Source organism: Pongo abelii, chromosome 1 (assembly GCF_028885655.2).
Source record: "Pongo abelii isolate AG06213 chromosome 1, NHGRI_mPonAbe1-v2.0_pri, whole genome shotgun sequence".
NCBI lineage: Eukaryota > Metazoa > Chordata > Mammalia > Primates > Hominidae > Pongo > Pongo abelii.
In genome coordinates this window covers 20,323,919-20,344,512 of record NC_071985.2, presented here as the reverse complement: position 1 = coordinate 20,344,512, position 20,594 = coordinate 20,323,919, and the positions used below count along the sequence as shown (strand labels likewise).

General features: G+C 44.9%; 1 pseudogene; it reads left to right on the top strand.

Annotated features, from left to right (window-relative positions):
• Positions 1-20,594, top strand: part of LOC100437315 (iron-sulfur cluster assembly 1 homolog, mitochondrial-like) — a 43,656-nt pseudogene that overhangs the window by 2,693 nt on the left and 20,369 nt on the right.

Here is a 20,594-nt window from a genome sequence, read left to right as displayed (position 1 = left end):
TGGAAGGAAATGGATCTTGGAGTTAGGAGACAGAAGTTAAGAGCCAAGCTGCTCTTCCATGAGTCAAATGATCTCCAATGAACTGCTTACCCTCTGAGTCTTGATTTCTTCATCTATGAAAGTCAGGAGGTGGGGGTGGGGGTATTAGGCAAATCCATAATACCCTACACATATTTCTAAAGTCCCCCAAACCAAACAAGTATTTATCCACTTAGTACTAACTGTCTTGGTGGCAAAATTTCATATGAACAAACAGGAGGTTATATATATTCTATGTGTATCCCTGTCTAAGTCCGTTTTGTGCTGCTGTAAAGAAATACCTGAGGCTGGGTAATTTATAAAGAAAAGAGGTTTCTTTGGCTCACAGTTCCACAGGCTATACAAGAAGCATGGCACTGACATCTGCTTTTGGTGAGGACCTCAGGAAACTCCCAATCATGGCAGAAAGTGAAGGGGGAGCAGGCATGCCACATGGCAAGAAAGAGGGAGCAAGAGAGCGGGGAGAAGGTGTCAGACTCCTTCGAACAACCAGCTCTCAGCTCTCACGTGAACTCATAGAATAAAACTCACTCATTATCTTGGGGAAGGGCATCAAGCCATTCAAGAGGTATCAGCCCCCACGACCAAACACCTCCCACTAGGCCCCACCTCCAACATTGGGGATCAAATTTCACATGAGGCTTGGGGAGGACAAATATCCAAACTATATAAATCCCTCAGTGCAAATACATATCTATATCTAGACATCTATCTCTACACACACGCATCCTGTTTCATTTCAGAAGTGTTCGTGTGTTTAATTATGGGTGCTATGTCAGACTCACTCAGTGTTCAATAATTTGTGGTATATGCATGCTTGATCTTTCTGAAATCTGAGGAATCCTGAAGTCCAAACACATTTGTTCCCAGTAGTTTTAGATAAGGGGCAGGAGTCCTGTAATACTTCTTGACCTGCCCTTCAGGCCTGTGGTGCGGACTGCACAAGCCACTAGCCATGGCACACATGGTAAGCTGTGAAGCCCCGGGTATAAAGGACGACATTCCCCAGGGCCACCGTATTAGTCTGCTAGGGCTGCCATATCAGAGCCGCTTAGACTGGGTGGCTTACACAACAGACATGTATTTTCTTGTGATTCTGCACAGCTGGAAGTCCAAGATCAAGGTGTTACCAGGGTAGTTTCTCCTTGGCTTGCAGTTGGTCATCTTCTCCCTGTGTCCTCACACAATTTCCCTGTTTGTGTTTGTGTCCAGTCTCCTCTTCTTACAAGGACACCAGTCAGATTGGATTAGCCCACCATAACTCAATTACCTCTTCAAGATCCTATTTCCAAATACAGTCACATTCTGAGGTCCTGAGGATTAGGAATTCAAGATGAATTTGGGGGGACACAGTTCAGTCCATGAAGTCAACATTTAGGCCATTCCAGCTGCCAGGTCTCCTGGCTTAGTGTTTAAACGTGTGACTTCGTACACTTTACACATAACAGCATACCTGAACTCAGGCAAAGGCTGGGTGGTGATGGAGACATGCCTTTCCTGCCTGCAAACCGTGGCTGTATGATTCCCCTATGGGCGAGCCTCTGGGAGTTTAGAGTGTCTCATTAGAAGAGCCACACTGACAGAAGTCCTAATAAATAATTAGAAGCACATCTGCTAACTCTGTGAAACTTCAGCCCACGCCCCCCACCAGGCCAGTGTGAACGGGAGGTTAATCAGCCGGCACCCAGGCAGGGTTTCCCTTTGTCCATCACACCTCAGGACAGGGGGAGGGGAGGGAGGAAGGAGGTGCCTCAGGTCCTGGTGCCCCCGAGGCCTGGTGAGGCCACTCGCTCTGTCCTGTAACTTCAATGAAGGGCACAGCTGGGAAGAGGATGACCAAATGGAAGACACTGTCTTTCCTGGCAGACCATCCGTCTCTGTTTATTGTCCTGTGTTTTCTGATGGGGCCACACTGGGGGTTGGCCAGCAGGGGCAGGCCCCCTTGTGTGTCTGTAATAAGACAAGCAGTGGAGTCTGTCGGTCAACAAATATTTATTGACCTCCTGAGGTCACAGAGCCTGGGGCCTGACTCTGAGGAGACACTCTGGCTACAGCCATTATTCACCAGGCAAACACCCAGGCAGCGGAAGGCCCAGATGTCCTCCTCAGCCTCGAGCAAGGGCTGCAGGCCAACACCACATCAGATGGCAGCTCCTTTCATGGGCTTTCCTAGGGCTCTGGAGATGGTCCAGCCAAAAACCATTACTAAGGGGCTACTTTACCGAGTATCTTGGTGTCTGGGTTTGGTCAGGGTTGGGCTCACAGAGCTAATGCAGAAACGAACCCACCTTCGTTGGCCAACAACAGATACTCTTCCTGCCTCTAACAAAGCCCTCGCAGCCTTCATGCCTGCAGATATTTCACAGGCTGTACCCTTTCTCAGGGACGTTTTGCTTTTTAACAGCATCAAAACACCACACTGAAGGGACTAGACCAGAGCTGTGAGTGGACTCCTGGGCATTAGCACAAGGAATATTTTTTCTTTTTTTTCATTTTTTTTTTTTTTGAGACGGAGTCTCGCTCTGTCACCCAGGCTGGAGTGCAGTGGCACGATCTTGGCTCACTGCAACCTCTGCCTCCCAGGTTCAAGTGATTCTCCTGCCTCAGCCTTCCGAATAGCTGGGACTACAGGCAAGCGCCACCATGCCCAGCTAACTTTTGTATTTTTAGTAGAGACGGGGTTTCACCATGTTGGCCAGGATGGTCTCGATCTCATGACCTTGTGATCTGTCCGCCTTGGCCTCCCAAAGTGTTGGGATTACAGGCGTGAGCCACCGCGTCCAGCCTGGAATATTTTTTCCAGTCAGGGTTTTACAGGCCCCAAAACAATATTATGTAAGCATGCATAGATGGCTCTTGTGCTGTTACACTCACTTATGTATTTTTTTCTGCTGAAAGTGTGGACTTACGTGTGTGGCATTAAGGAAAGAGAGAGCATCAGTCACCCTGAGATAATCATGCGTCCTTGGGGGCTTCCAGTATGGCTGAGAGAGATAAGGAAGGATGGGGTAAAACAGCGCTTCTCTGCTTTTTACCTCTGCTTCTCCATGAGATAGAGGGTAATGGTGTTTTGTTCCTTCCACAAGTGATGCACTTTCAAGATGGAAGAAGATACGCTGTGAATAGACATCGGGACACCCTTGGCTGTTCTGTGCTTCCCTGGCCCACCTGGGGAAGCCAGAGGTCTCTGTCCCCTGGCTGCTCATGTAAAGATGTCCCTTGGCCTGGCTTGGGGCAGAGATTCTCTGCAGAAGTGGGCAGAACACAGACATGAGGGGTACACATAGGAGGATTCGTTCACAGACCTGTTACTGCTCGATTCAGCTGCTTTTGTCCATCGCATCAAGACCCTGTAGGAGCAAGTTCTAAAGACTTGAAAGCTACCACCAGTGTCTTTTCTTTCTTTCTTTCTCTCTTTTTTGAGACAAGGTCTCACTCTGTTGCTCAGGCTGGAGTGCAGTGGTATGATCACGGCTCACTGTAGCCTCAACTTCCTGGGCTCAAACAATCCTCCCACCTCAGCCTCCCAAGTAGCTGAGTGAAAACACACCACCAACCCTGGCTAATTTTTTATGCTTTTCTAGAGACAGGGTTTTGCCATGTTGCCCAGGCTGGCCTCCCAAAGTGCTGGGATTGCAGGTGTGAGCCACCACGCCCTTCTTGCCAGCGTTTTGTCAAATTCCTTCCATCTGTTTTGGCTTCAGAGTCCCTTCAGACCTTCTGCCAGGGAGTGGAAAGTGCCCCCCAACCCTCCCTTGCACTGGACATGGGTCCTGCTGTACTTTCAGAATGCTGCCCAAGCACAGTGCCTGCGCCTCAGGGACCTGCAGGATGTGCATGTGTGAGTGTGTATGGCCTGTGTGCCAGTGTGTTTGGTGTGTGTGTGAGTGTGGTGTGTGAGAGGATGTGTGGTGTGAAGGGTGTGATGGTGTGAGTGTGAGAGTGTGTGTGAGTGAGTGTGTACATGAGGCTAACAATGACTGCACACTTCCCCTGTATCTGACACATCCCTAGGGTTTTCGCACACATGACTTCATTTTGTCCTTACACAAGCCTGTCAAGCATGCATTATTCTCATGTCATACAGAAGGAAACCGAGAATTACAGGGACTTCTAACTTACCCAAGATCACACAGCTGTTAAATAGGCAATAGTACCCAGCTTTGTCTGTCCAATTCCTAAGCCAAGATTCTTTCCCCAGTGTGTGTCCTCCTACCAGTGAGCTCAGCTAACAATGTGTAGAAATGTGTGTCCCATTTCAATCAACAACTGCAGCTGCCTCCGATGTGGGACACACACCACCACAGCCAGGAGTGGAGAGGGGAGTGAGACGTCCTGGGTCCCGGGTCCTGCCATTGGGAGGCGGAAACTGGAGGAAAGGCAAAGTGTGCCCCCCCTCACCCCCAACCCTCCTGCCTTGATGCCCTAGGGCAGGGTTGTCTGCACTATGTTTTTCCCACAGGCCTTAGTTCTGTAAGATGAAGAAGTTTTCAGTGAGAAAAAAGAAACCCTCGAACCAATAAAAAAAAAACTTGAGGAAAATGCTAATTTAGACAAACAGGATTTTGTGTCCGAGTGTGTTTTATTTTGTTTTGATTTTATCACAGGGCTCTTCAAGTCTTTGTTACACTGGCATGCACTGTGATTTTCAGAGGAGCTTATAGAATGCAGTGCTTCCCAAACGCAGCATCACAGACAAGACTCTCAGATCACGCATTGGAAAACTCACCCTACACTGCTTCTGTCTTAAGTCCCCTTTGCTGACTGTATTGCCTCATGTCAGCAACCCACATGGATGGCCAGGTGGCTCTGAGAGAGCTCAGTGCCTTCTAGGGTCAAACAGCTCATCTAGGCAGAAGGAAGTGAATGATGCTCACAGGCCCCTCTGGCAGGTTCCGGCCCTATGGCTGGCGAGCAGTGGAGGCATCGGCCAGGTAAGCGAGTTCTCCTCCTGGTCTACACCTCCTCTCCTGTGTGGGCATGAGTTAGAACTAGTCTGTGCTGGAGCTGGTGGAATAGGAGGCTGGCTCTGGGTCGCAAGAAAAGGATGACATTCCTTCACAATCCACATGAGATCCTTCCAGGGGATGAGGATGAGAAAAACATTCTTATCATTTTGATCAAGGTGACCCTATGTTTAGCCTCCTTGTGGTGTGGCTCGAAGAAACACAGACGATGAAAACGCGTTCTGCTCTGTGCGACACAATGGAGCTGATGCCTCCGTTGGCAACCTGCTGGAGCCATGACTCATGCAGAGGCATTTTGTAATTTGTCTTTGTATCCACAAGGCCTGTTATAGGCCTTGGTGTATAGGTGGTGCATAATAAATATTTGGTGAGCAAAGGGAGCCAGGCAGTGTGTACGGTGCTGTGGTCAATCCCATTGAGCAATCCCCTGAGTGGAGAGGCCTGTCCATCTCACATAGACCCACCCAGCTCTCCCAGGGAACCACTCACTCTGCCTTTAGCCAAAGGGAAGGGTCCATGGGGTTGGATATGTGTGATCTAGCATATTTCTTCAAAACTTACTCACTTCCATTGAAGCAGAAAAGTGTTCTCCTCTCTTGTTTTAGAATGAGCAGAGGAAAAGTTAGGATGAGCTTGGAAAGAAAGAGGAGCAGCAGTTGCCTACCAAGAGTTTGCAACCAGGAATGGGAAAATCATGGCAGGCTATTTATTCATTTGTTTGTTTATTTTCTTAGAGATGGGGTCTCACTATGTTGCTCAGGCTGGACTCGAACTCCTGGTCTCAAGCGATCCTCCAGCTTCAGCCTTCCAAGTAAACATGGCAGGTTTTGAACCATCTTCCACAGTCCCAGAGCAGAAGACAGTGGCACTGAGCATCCCCAAAGCAGGAGACAAGCAGCCCCATGTGGACATAGCTCCTTGGGTTTCCTAGGGTCTCCTCGGCACTGGGGCCCAGGGGGCACAGCCCCTGTCCCCACCTCATGTTGCTGTCTTGACTGGAAGCTGCCCCATCTCCTCTTTACCTGCCTGGACTTCCTTGTCCTGGGGAATGTCACCCATGTCAGATCCTCTGGGAGGGCACTGGCTCTTTGCTTGGTTTCAGATAAGCGGCCGTCAGCCCTGTGTATAAGAGGCACATGTGGCAGGATGAGAGGGAGACTGGTGGGAGGCAGCTGGAGGGACACAGACCCCACAAACAGACAATAGGCTCAAATCGGGACTCCACAGCGCCCCGGTGGTGTCACCTTGGGTAGATTACTGAACTCACAAACTTCTGTTTCCACATCTGTGAGATGGGGATTTAGAACCTATTTCATGGAGTTGTCTCAGGAATGAATGAGAACATGCATGAGAAGCACTCAGTAAAGGCTTGGTCCCTTTAGCACCTGGACACTTTCGCAGCCGCCCAGCCTGTGTGTCTCTGCAGACCACAGACATGCGTCAGTCAGGTTGGGACATCTCTCATGGCCCATTTTCCTACCCTCAGCCCCAGTGGTCTTATCTTGCCTGAGGCGTCAATGATGGAGCTGAAAGGCCAGTGGTGAACACTAAACCCAGAGCCGCACATTCAGGCCCTGACTGCAGTGAGCATTCACCAGGTACCCAAGTCTTGGCCAAGCCACTGACCTCACTTACAGAATTATGACCTGCTCTTCCAAAATCAGCTGAGATCGTACATGCAAAGGTGCTTCTTAACTGTAAATTTCTAGTCATTTGTAATATCCTAAGACTGACATTTGCTTAGGGTCTCTCCCTGGCTTAACCCGTAAGTTGGGGAAGGTGTAAATATAAAAATCAATTGTAGATCTTTCAAAGGGCATAGCTCAGTTAAGAAATAACAGCTTAGTAGGCTGGACGTGGTGGCTCACGCCTATAATCCCAGCACTTTGGGAGGCCGAGGCGGGTGGATCACGAGGTCACGAGCTGGAGACCGGCCTGGCCAACATGGTGAAACCCCGCGTCTACTAAAAATACAAAAAATTAGCCAGGTGTGGCGGTGCACACCTGTAGTTCCAGCTACTCAGAAGGCTGAGGCAGAAGAATGGCTTGAATTTGGGATGTGGAGGTTGCAGTGAGCCGAGATTACACCACTGCACTCCAGCTTGGGCGACAGAGCGAGACTTTGTTTCAAAAAAAAAAAAAAAAAAAAAAAATAGAGAAATAAGAGCTTAGCATTGGGAGTAGACATTTCAGCTGTCCTCAGGAACTGAAAACCTCAACAGAGAGATAAGACTCAAACAGAGAAACAGGTTTTTAAGAAGTGCCTAGGACAGAATAGCAAGACCAGCACACCCAGAGAAGAGAACACGTGGAACTGACATGGTCAGTGCCCACCTGAAAAAAAAGGTGGCATTTGAAATGGACCTTGAAGAACAGACTTAAGTCTGGGCTCAGTGGCTCACACCTTTAATCCCAGCGGTTTGGGAGGCCAAGGTGGGAAGATTGCTTGAGCACAGTAGTTTGAGACCAGCCTGGGCAACATAGCCAGATTCCATCTCTATTAAAAAAACAAACAAAGAAAGAAAACAAACAAACAAACAGATAAATTAGCAGGGCATAGTGGCATGCACCTGTGGTCCCAGCTACTCAGGAGGCTGAGGTGGGAGGATTTCTTGAGCCTGGGAGACTGAGGCTGCAGTGAGCTGTTATTGCACTACTACACTCCAGCCTGAGTGACACAGCATGACTCGAAAAAAAAAAAAAAAAAAATAGGACTTAAGTGCCCAGGGACCCTACTTTCTTTAACTTTTACTTTGTATGTTCTGATGAATTTCACATTTTTACAGGAGTGGGCTCCATTTTTTAATGAAATCTTGAGCCAAAGCCCCTAATATAAAACCACATGTTGATATTTCATTGGCACAAATTTATGCTACTTCAAATCTACAACAGTAGTTAAAAATTCAATTAAGAAATAAGACTGGGCCAGGTGTGGTGGCTCACACCTGTAATCCTAGCACTTTGGGAGGCCGAGGCGGGTGGATCACAAGGTCAGGAGTTCAAGACCATCCTGGCTAACGTGGTGAAACCCTGTCTCTACTAAAAATACAAAAAATTAGCCAGGCGTGGTGGCAGTTGCCTGTAGTCCCAGCTTCTCAGGAGGCTGAGGCAGAAGAATGGCATGAACCTGGGAGGTGGAGCTTGCAGTGAACCGAGATCACGCCACTGCACTCCAGCCTGGGTGACACAGCAAGACTCCGTCTCAAAAAAAAAAGAAGAAATGACGCTGGGAGCAGTGGCTAACGTTTGTAATCCCAGCACTTTAGAAGGCCGAGGTGGGTGGATCACCTGAGGTCAGGGGTTCGAGACCAGCATGGCCAATATGAAACCCTGTCTCTACTAAAAATATGAAAATTAGCTGGGCATGATGACGCGTGCCTGTAATCCCAGATACTTGGGAGGCTGAGGCAGGAGAATTGCTTGAACCTAGGAGGCGGAGGTTGCAGTGAGCTGAGATTGTGCCATTGCACTCCGGCCTGGGTGACAGAGCAAGACTCCATCTCAAAAAAAAAAAAAGAAAAAAGAAATGTTACAACTTTTTAAATCAAAATTTTATTTAGCAAGTTAAGAAGTGTTATTTATTTAATAAGAATTTGAAATACTAATAACAGCCCTACCAACCAGTTTATTTCTATGGATTGTTTTAGTTGCAGCACAGTGAGAAGGGTCTGGGGCACTCAGATAAGCAACTGTGCATGCTAATGTTTTTTAAATAATTGATTTTGCAAACTCGAGATGCTTTTTCAGCAAATTGATCTAGGTTAAGCATTGGCAAAATTTTCTGTAAAAGGTCAAGTAGTACATATTTTAGGTTTTGTGGGTCTTATGGTCTCTGTTACAACTACTTAACTCTGCCTTTCTATCTCAAAAGCAGCCACAGACCACATGTAAACAAATAAGCGGGGCCATGTTCCAATAAAACTTTATTTACAGACACAGAAATTTTAATTTCATATAAATTTCACATTTCACAAAATATTATTTGTCTTTTTATCACTTTTCAGCCATTTAAAAACGTAAATACTACTCATAGCTGATGGACCATACAAAAACATGCAGTGAGATTGGCTTTGGCCTCCTGTTTGCTAATCCCCTATGGAAACGCTCAAGAGAGTAACAGAATATTTTTGTTCCAACATTAAATCACAAATCAAAAAAAGCTCTAAGTGAATGTTTCAAATCATTAATTAGTAAGTATTAAATCTGGAAGAAATCAAAGAATCTTTCTCCATTTCTGGCAAAAATATTCTTTTAATATATCTTTTGAAACATTTTGAATATTAAATAATGTCATTAAAATAAAAAATCTTAGATACCATAATGCTCATCTTTGCAACATATTTAAGCAAAGTTTTAAAAGTCAAATTTGTTTTATCTTTCAGGTTGAGTTTAAGTTTTTCTTTTTTTTTAACTGCCAACAATTTTTCTGCAGTTGTAATCACCATAATGTTGCAACCTTCACAGCCTGAATTGAATTTGTTCCGTTCATTAAAAATATCAGCAAAACATGCAAATTGGAGCAAGCATGTTATATCTGGCGGTATTTAGCTGGGTAGAGTTCCTACATTTGCAAAAGGAAAAAATACATATATAGGTATGTACGGTCATGAGCCACATAACAATGATTTGGTCAATGATAAAGTGTGATGAGACAGTTGTCCTGTAAGATTATAGTATCTATTGTCCTGTAAGATGAAAAATGCCTATTGCCTAATATTGCAGCTGTCATAAAGTTGTAGAGCAATCACTTTAGAATAATTTTAGTGTGGTCTAAGTGTAGCATTTATAATGTTAGCAGTGGTATCATGTTCTAGGCCCTCACATTCACTCACCACTCACTGACACCCAGAGCAACTTCCAGTCCTGCAAGCTCCATTCATGGTAAGTGCCCTCTACAAGTGTACCACTTTTTATCTTTCATGCAATGTTTTTACTGTCCTTTTTCTATGTTTAGATACACAAATACTTACCATTGTGTTACAATTCAGTACAGTAAGGTTCAGTACAGCAACATGCTGTACAGGTTTGTAGCTTGACAGCAATAGTCTGTACCATATAGCCGAGGTGTGTCCTAGGCTATACCATCTACCTTTGTATAACTGCACTCTGTGATGTTCACACAACGATGAAATCACCTAACAATACATTTCTCAGAACATAAACCAGTTGTTAAGCAATGCATGACTGTATATACATGTGTGTATGTAGGAATGTGTATAGTGATTTTGTGTCACTATATATACATAGTGTCATTTAAATATTCCCACCAGTATTACATCTTCTCTAGAGATAGACATCAAACTTTACTACGAAAAGGCAAATTTTTACATACCTTTACAAATCATTGTTAATAAAATTGACAATTTCCATAGCAATATCCAATGTCAACTTGAAAGATCCTAGCACAGTTCTTATCTGTGCAACTTACCATTGTAAGACAGCACCATTATCCTAAGCACCACTAAGACCAGACCAGTTTCTTACATCTTAGAATGCTAATTTTATAATTGTTGGAAGTACTCTTTAAACTTTTTAAAAACAATGTTAAATCACAGAGTGCTGTTTCATAAAGTGAGGAATATATGGAGAATAAAATTGGTTAAGATGTTCGCGACACGTCTTCACAAAGTCCCAGTCTTCTGAATCACTTGGCAATGTAGAACCATCATTGTGTTTTCCACAGAGCCGCTGCCTGTAAGGAAGAAGCAGCTGCTAGAATGGGCTTCTCTTGTTCTCAGGACTCTGCCCCCTGCCTTGGACACCCAGATTCAGTGTGTGAGGGCAGGCAGTGACAACTGTCACCTGTCCACAACCTGGCCATCCTCAGGTGTAAGCCCACTCAGAGACCTGACCATGTGGAAACCCACGCAGCCCAGGGCCAATCGAGTGTGAGAAACCCATGTGGTTCCGCCTCCTGGGGCTGCTGACTGGGGCTACAGACGCTGGGCATTTTTGCCAATTTACTTGATGGTGTGTTTAAAAACTAGCTGAATGGGGTGTTTGCTTTTTGGCCCTAGTGAATGTGTCAGGTTTTACATCCAACAAATCTTGCTCATCTTGGTGAACATATTTTGTGAAAATCATTACAATGAAGAAACCCAGCACATGGGCACTCTTACCCAGATGAACTGTAGAATGTCCCAATCTCAGCTTTTGGTCTCAGCCATCAAGTCAGGGCCAAGCTTCTCAGATCCTTCTCTGGGCTCTGTTATCAGATGGTGGCATATTTTGCTTCTCATTTTATCCACTTCATGGCAAGTTTACCTAAAAAGTTATGTTTTTTCTCATTGTATAACCTCAGTTGATGTGTGTAATAGAGGTCACTTCTGTTGCACAGACCCATGCATGTATTTTATGTTCTGGTATAATTTGTTTTTATATATTTTTCAGTAACATTCCATTTGCACTGAAATAAGATGAAAGGCCTATTTTTATGTTTTGTTTTATCTTCAAAAGATATCTTAGTTTGGCAGGAACAGCATAAGCATACTAAGGGAATGAGAAGATGTTTGTCATGATAAGTGATGAGCCCAGAGAGGCAAGTATGACATCACTTTCTGGACTTCAAGGGGCCATTTTCACTCCTTTGCTTTTCTGTCTTACAGTTTGTCATTGTGGGTGGCAACTGAGTGAGAATTGATTGGAATATTGGTATGATGTCATTTACAGTACACATGACTGGCAGAGAAGGGAAGATGAAGCCGCTATCTTGAACATGTCTACTCCTTAGTTCCTGCTGGCATTCACCCTTGCAAACTCCCAGCTTTCAGGCTGCTCTTTGTTAGAAAATGATTTGGGGCAGTTTTTCATTAAAAAGACCCATGCTACAAGTTAGGAAGACTGAGGAGTGGAGGCTCATAAACGCCAGAGCATCACAGATCTCTAATCCTATGTGAGTATCCAGGATTAATTAAACACACTGGAAGTTCCTTCTCAACAACTATGCCATTTCTTTTTCTTTCTTTCTTTCTTTTTTTTTTTTTTTTTTTAAGGCAGAGTCTTGCTCTGTCACCCAGGCTGGAGTGCAGTGGTGCGATCTCGGCTCACTGCAACCTCCGCCTCCTGGGTTCAAGTGATTCTCCTGCCTCAGCCTCCTGAGTAGCTGGGACTACAGGTGTGTGCCACTAGACCCAGCTAATTTTTTGTATTTTTACAAGATGGGATTTCACCCTGTTAGCCAGGGTGGTCTCGATCTCCTGACCTCGTGATCTGTCTACCTCGGCCTCCCAAAGTGCTGGGATTACAGGTGTGAGCCACCGCACCCAGCCGTCATTTCATTGAAGTCCATTTGATATCCCTACTCCTCATTCTTAATACCTATAACCCCCAACATTTGCCTTCTCAAATTTTAATCTGTAAAAATTGTAAAACTTTAAGCCTTTTTAAATTGTCTTCTTTTACACCATCTAATAGGAATAGCTTCCAACTTATCCATCCACAAAGGTGCTTCTGGTGGGGTCCATCTACTAATGCATTTGTATGATTTGCTTGCAAATATTTCCCAAATTCAATTATTAGAAATCTCTGCACTCTTTTTTTTTTTTTTTTTTTTTTTTGGCGTCTTACCTAACCCTCTTTTGTTTTCATACACTGAGTTGAAAATTTCAAGGACTTTTCCACACTAACTCCTAAATCCCATTTCCGTTTTCCTGTTTATCTTAAGTAGGATTTAGATAATGTGTGGCTAAGTAGACACAAATACTACCAGAAAAGAAAGGGGGAAGGGAGGAAGAGGGAGGAAGAAGGTAGGGAGTGAATCTGCTGGAGGTGACAGACAGCAAGCAGCATAAGGAAGAAGTATGCTCGCTAGACCAGCAGGCCGTCCTTCTGCTGACGATATGGACTGCAAGTGCCTATGTTTAATTTGACCAAGATGACCTTTCTTTTCATGGAAAGTCGGAGTTCAGCCCTTGAATTTCATAAGACCTCTCTTTGCAGTGGGTTAGATGCTCTTTTATCTTTTTATACTCTGTCAGGAAAACATATTTTTTTCCATATAAAAATCAGTTTTTTAAAGTGATGGTGAGTCAATTACTGGGATTTCAGGACCTAACTTCTTCTCCTTATAAGCAGTGAATAAAACCAAGAGAAATAAGCCTTTCCTTTGCAGAAGCTGCCCCCCTTTGTCCTGGCTGTTCCCCTTTCTATTCTGGGCATTTCTGGCAGGGTCTCTAGGAGGTAACAGAGTGAGAAGGGTCCGATTTCAAACAGAGGTCATCAGAGAGCTGGTCATAATACAAGGTGTTGGAATTAGCACATCAATCGTAAGAAGATAGAATGCTTATAGAGTTTTAAAATATGATCTTAACATTTTATTTCTCCCAATCTTGTTTGTACTTTTCATGCACACTGTTGATAAACAATGACCATTTCTATTTGCATAGCTTTGCAATTTACAAAGGTTGTTTACTTCTGTTATTTTGGTGAATCCTTACAACTTGGCACAGGGTGTATTTCTACTATTATCCTCACTTTATAGAGCATAAACTAAGGTTAAGAGATGAGTGGCCTCCCTGGGAAAACTTGGTATAGCTAGGGGTTGAACCCACATATTCCAAATATGGGATTGGAATTCCAAATTTGGGACCCTTTGTTGTGCCACAGGTATTTCCCAATGTATGGTTTGACAAGGACCAGTAACTTCAATCCAGGCCCTATGTGAATGTGATGGTTAATACTGATTGTCAATTTGATTGGATTGAAGGATACAAAGTATTGATCCTCGGTGCGTCTGTGGGGGTGTTGCCAAAGGAGGGTAACATTTCAGTCAGTGGGCTGGGAAAGGCAGACCCACCCTTAATCTGGGTGAGCACAATCTTATCAGCTGCCAGCATGGCTAGAATACAAGCAGGCAGAAAAATGTGACAAGAGAGACTGGCCTAGCCTCCCAGCCTACATCTTTTTCTGGTACTGGATGCTTCCTGCCTTTGAACATCAGACTCTAAGTTCTTCAGTTTTGGAACTCGGACTGGCTCTTCTTGCTACTCACCCTGCAGACGACCTACTGTGGGACCTTGTGATCATGTGAGTTAATACTTAATAAACTTAATACTTAATAATACTTAATAAACTCCCATATATATATATATATGTATATATTCCATTAGTTCTGTCCCTCTAGAGAACTCTAATACAGTGAATTATATAATTTCAAATTATTTTAGTAAAAATTGGTAAGATTTGACTATAATTTACCCTTGAGCAAAAGGGCAAACTCACTTAAGAATAATAAGTAATGGCTTCTATCTAAATCCTCCTGTGGAGAGGGGGTGCACAGAGAAAAAAGAGTTACTAGAAAATTCTCAGTTGCTCTGAATTACGCACCTCCTTCAGTAACTTTAGAAAAACTGAAAGAATAAACAAAGCCCCGAAACCAGCTTCAAATGATCTCAGGCTGTTTCACCAATGTGCTGACTGAGTTCATAAGCTAGCGCCTTCTTTACGAGATAACCTGGCCAGTGAATAAAGGAGGGCTTCAGCCAACGCTGGGGAGGAGCAAAGGGAAAGGACGGGATGGGTTGTTCCCAGCAGCACAGCCTCAACTTTCACACACCCCGCGCGCCCTGCTTTGTGAAAGACTGAAGGGCATTTAGAGACATGACCCAGTTCTAGCAGCCAGCTCAGGGAGAGTGTAAGAGGACACCGTGTCAGGGCCAAAAACCCCATCTCTGCCTGCGTGAAGGAGGTTCCAGCAGCAGCTGCAGATACCTGGGAGGACTGTGTGGGCCATCTAAGGACAAATCAGACCCTGGCAGTGGAAGTGAGGCAGGGTCTGAGGGGAGTCTGGGCTGGTCTGGGCAACAGAATGAGACTTACTCTCCTTAAAAAAAAAAAAAAAAAAAAGAAACAAATAATGTTAACTTTAGCAACATTTTATTTAACCCAATATAGCCAACATATTATCATTTCAACCCATAATCAATATAAAAATTGTTTTATTTTCAGTATGTATTTAAGGTGTATAACCTGATATTTTGATATACATATATGTAGTGAAGTGCTTACTACAGTCAAGCAAATTAACATGCCCATTACCCATATAGTTAGCTACTCTGTGTGTGTGTGTGTGTGTGCATGTGTGTGTGGTTAAGTGTATCTAAAATCTACTCTCTTAGCAAATTTCCAGTATACAACACAATACAATATTATTAACTATGGTCCTCATGTTGTACATTAAATCTCTTATACTTATTCATCTTACATAACTGCAATTCTGTACCCTTTGATGGACATCTTCCCATCCCCGCTGCCCTCTCCACCACCGCCCTCAAAATTGTTAATGTGCCGGGCACTGTGGCTCACGCCTGTGATCTTAGTTAGCACTTTGAGAGGCTGAGGTGGGAGGATCACTTGAGCTCAGGAGTTTGAGACCAGCCTGGGTGAACTGGCGAAACCCTGTCTCTACAAAAAATACAAAAATTAGCCAGGTGTGGTGGCATGTGCCTCTAGTCCCAGCTACTCAGGAGGCTGAGGTAGGAGGATCACCTGAGCCCGGGGAGGTCGAGGCTATGGTGAGTCGTGATCGCACCACTGCATCCCAGCCTGGGCAAGAGTGAGATCCTGTCTTAAAAAATTAATAAATAAAAATTGTTAATGTGAGGTTTTATGTTCTTCTTTTTTGCCCTATCTTCCTAACTTGACATGGATATTATCCTTACAGCATGTCTCAGTTTAGACCAGTCCCAGTTCAAGTGCTGGATTGCCACAGGGGTCTTGGGGCTCCACATTGGACTCTGAAGTTGTAAAGTATTCTTTTGCATAAATCCACCAGAATTTGTATCAAGGAAAAAAGATGATGAGCTAAAGTGGAAGAGATTGATTTTTTTACAGCAGAACTTCTCAGAACTCTCAGTAGCATAAAATACGTTGTGAAACTCTAGGATGACATAGCAGGCACTAGTATTTGTCAAATGAGAAATGATTAAATGAACCTTCCTTATGCAAATGGCTGAGAATTGGAAAAACATATGACAAAATAAAAGTTGGACTGAGCGATTTGATTTGAAAAATTTTCAGGTTATGCCACATAGATGTACAGTAAATGAAAACTATTTTTTGGCTGGGCACAGTGGCTCACACCTGTAACCCCAGTGCTTTGGGACGTCAAGGCAGAAGGATCCCTTTAGCCCAGGAGTGTGAGACCAGCCTGCACAACATAACAGACTTATTTTCTACAAAAAATTTAGCTGAGTGTGGTGGTGCACACCTATAGTCCTAGCTACCACAAGGCTGAGGTGGGAGAATCACTTGAGCCCAGGAGTTCAAGGTTTCAGTGATCTATGATCACCCCACAGCACTCCAGCTCCAGCCTGAGTGACAGAGCAAGACCCTGTCTCTATAAGAAGAAGGAGGAGGAGGAGGAAGAGGAGGAGGAGGAGGAGAAGGAGAAAGAGAAAGAGAAAGAGGAGAAGGAGAAGCAGCAGAAAACTCTTTTTTAAACTTGTTTGTCTCTGAGAAGGGAAACAAGCTAAATGCTATTGGTCAGTAATGACTTGGTAGAAATGCCATCGGCCGGAATTTTCAGTGCCACAGCAAGTGGAGAGCTAGCAGGACGGAGACTGGGCTGATGCAGGGGACTAGGGAGAGGCGGGACCACCCACTGTGCAGGTAGCTGGATGCGACAAGCATGGCCTCACAGTCCTCCTGCTTGCTCTGCGAGTGCCACTTGTGCTCGATTGAGCTGCCCTTCCCCAGGTCCCTCCATTTCTAGCTCCCATTTGCCACTTAGCCACTCCCTGGCATATTTCAGGCCCTGTCTCAGTCTGCCCACAGCAAGTTCCCCACTACTACTTTGTGGGGACATTGCTGTTGCCCCTCCGTGGACAGAAGGCAATTCAGACGCCATCTCTGTGGCTGAGTGAGAGCTGCATGCCTCAGATCCCTGGGGAAGCCTCTCAGTGAGGCTGCAATTCCAGGTCACCATTTAGGGCTCCCATCCACAACAGTAAGTGGCCACCTTCTGAAAGATACTGAGTTTGGTCATATTAGAGCAACTTTCGTTTGAGGACCTCCATCTCCCTGCAGCCGATAACCTTTCTGGTAAGGCTTCAGAGGACAGAGATGGGGGCCCATCGCAGAGACAGCCAGGCCTGTGGTGGTCCTGTCCTGGAGAAAAGGGTGCCCTCTGTCTCCCAGCTCTGCCTCCCCGGTGGTGGCTGTCCCTTGTCCCAGTGGGCTCTGGCTCCTGAATGCTGAGCTCTGATGCAGCAGATGTGAATAAAGCCACAGACTGAGGGTGAATCTCTAACCGACACCCGTGCATGATCACCGGAAGGAGGCTCAGAGGAGACAGCCTTTCCCAGCAGGCAAAAGGAGACAAAGAGATGACTTTTCCATATGAGAATTATTTTCTGTGATTTAATGTGACTCATTTATTGACTGCTTTCAAAACCCTGTGTTGCTGTGGTTGATACTGACACTTCAGCAAAGGGAGAATGGTCACTGTGTTAGTCCATTCCAGCTGCTATAACAAAATGCCTTGGGCTGGGCATCTTCCAAGACACAGAAACTCCTTCCTCACTGCTGTGGAGGCTGGAACTCCATGAAGAAGGTGCCGAAGGTTCCGTGTCTGGTGAGGGCTCATTTTCTGGTCCACAGATGGCACCTTCTTTCTGTGTCCTCACATGGCGGAAGGGATGAGGGAGCTCTCTGGGATCTCTTTTATAAGGCCACTCATCCAACTCATAAGGCCCCCACCCTCATGGGCTAATCACCTCCCAAAGGCCCCAACTCCAAATACCATCACATTGGAGGTTAAAATTTCAATAATATGAATGTTGGGGTGAGGGGGGGACAAACATTCAGACCATAGCAGTCCCCTTAACTTGTTTGTTTCTCTCACTTGCTTTCTTTGAAAGAAAGTTCCAATACACTGAGTGTTTCCCAAGAGCTCTCACACATAATCACACCACGCCTGACATCCACTCTCCCAAGCACTACTGGTTTTCTTTACAACCTTGATGGGGGAGAGAAGCTGGATTATGGAAGAATCTTTTACTTGTTTGTCCAGAAAATGCAAAAGAAAATAACAACAATTTTGAGCAGCAGGAAAATGTAAATTTCTAAAAACCTTATCCAAGTGCTGGCAAGAAGAGGAACAGGGATCTCTCCTCTCTGTCTGTCCCTGGAGCCCACGTTTTGTCCCTGCACCTCACCACCTCCTGCTCATTCTCCCTCTCAAACCCCTACCTGGAAACACGTGGCAATAATCTCCATTATGATAGCAGTGCAGAGGGAGATCCCTATTTTACTGATGAGGTAAATGAATAACCTGTCCAAGGACAGAAACAAATAGGAAGCAGGCTAGGATGCAAACCTGGTCCCTGAGTGCGTGACATCAGCCCAGCATGACCAGGGCAGTCCTAAGTCCTTCACCAGCCTGACTGAATGGACAAATAAGAAGTGTTCACCTCCCAGCTCCACCACTGGGGACCTGACCCCTTCCCCGTCCTGCCTTCTTGGGATATCTGAGGACCAGAGAGGTAGCTCTTGGGACAAGGGCCGGAGGCAGCAAGAGGAAAGGGCGACATGGCCCACCCCGACACTATCCACCCCGAACACACTGACTAAGAGCCGAACCCTCAGACTAAGGCACTCCCCCACTTTCACTTTGACAGGACTTCTCTGCTCCTCCTGACTCTTCTAGTTTTATTGGCATTCTAGTCTTGCCAGGTGGCAGCACTTTGCTGAAACACTTGTGCAATCTCTATTCTTGAGCCGGTTCCGTGAAGAGCTAGCCTTGCCAGGCAGGCTAGCCAGGCGGGAAGGAGGACAGCCCTACCCTGTGCATCCTGAACCCACCAGCCTGGGACCAGGGGTAGTCCAGGCATGCTTGAGGTCATTCCTCAGTTTCCTACCCATCAATCATGATCTCTCTCTGGCATTTCTACATCATTTATATCCTTGTGTTTCTGCACCATCCTCTAATTATTTTTTCTAAATTCCTTTGGAAGAGGATTTGTGAACATTGCTATATCCCTAGTTCTAAGAATACATGAATTGTAACTAAAAAGAATTTATTAATTCCCAATTTACAAAGTGCTTTTCATAGATTGCCATTGTGCTAGTAATTCCTTTCCATTACTCTCCTGATTGTCCTCTAAATGTGCTAGCTAGCTCTTTCTCCTTCAGGTTGTTCCTCAGTGAGCCATGGTTACATCAGGCCAGGGCTCCATCCAGTGGAGCTTCCAGCTGGGCAGTGGTGGGCGCAGCGAGCCCAACTAGTCTGGTTGAATCCAGAGTCGAAGTTCTCCACCCTCCACTTGGGCCACCCACTGGGGACGGAGCATAAAGGGGTATGCCCTTATTTTCTTTTGTTTTTTTTTTTTAACTCATTATTATGGAAACTTTCATATATGTATAAAATTACAGACAATATTTAATAATCCAACATACCCATTACCTGGTTTTAACAATTATCAACACATGGCAGATAGTATTTTGTCTATACACCCAGCAATTAACTGCTGCCTACCCTGGCTATGGTATAACAAATACTAGTATGAACAAATATCATGTCATTGCAATCTAAGTATTTCCATTGATAGCTCTACAAGATAAGGGCTGTTTTTTAAAATATGTGATTATGATAACATTATTCTTACTTTTTAAGAAATTAATGTTAGTCCTTAGTCTCATAATATACCCAGCCAGTGTTTGCATTTTCCCAATTGTCTTGCAATTTGTACTTCATTTGTTTGACTCTGGATTTAATAAGAGATTCATATACTGAGATTGGTTGATTTGTCTCTGAAGTTTCTTTCTACCTACATATTCTATAAATCCTTCTTCTTCTTCTCCTTCTCCTTCTTCTTCTTCTTTCTTCCTCTTCTTCTTTGAGACAGTTTCATTCTGTCCCCCAGGCTGGAGTGCAGTGGCACAACACGGCTCACTGCAGCCTCAACCTCCTGGGCTCAAGCAATCTTCCCACCTCAGGCTCCCAAACAGCCGGGACTACAGGTGGGTGCCAGTATGCCCAGTGAATTTTTTTAAAGTTTTTAGTAGAAATGAGGTCTCGTTATGTGGCCCAGGCTAAACTCCTGAGCTCAAGCGATCCTGCCAGCTCAGCTTCTCAAAGCGCTAGGATTACAGGCATGGGCACCTACACTTGGCCTTTTTTTCCCTTTACAAATTCTTATTGGAGAAGAAACCAGGTCATTTGTCCTGCAGTTTCCCCCAGTCTGGACTTGCTGCTATATTCTTATGGTGTCATTTAACATGTCCCTCTGACCCTTGGATTTTTTTAAAAAGTGGAAATTAGATCTAAACGACCTAGATCACATTGAGGGTTGATTTTCTTTTCCTGGGCATGTGTTTCCATCAGGAATGAACTTGACTCTTAGGACCCTTGAATGGAAGATACTTCAGAGAATATGACTCCATCCAGGGCAAGGGTATTTGGTTGGAATATCAAAGGGAAATTCCCAGTGAGAGAAGAAGGACACTGGGGGCAAGACTGAAAAGTCTAAACTCTGTCTACCTCTGAGGCTGGCCCCTGTGACAACCACAAGTTGGCCTGAAGCAGGCTGAAGTAGACTGTGTGATGTATTTTAACTTAAGTAATAGCAATTTTAGGATGCAAAGGCTTCT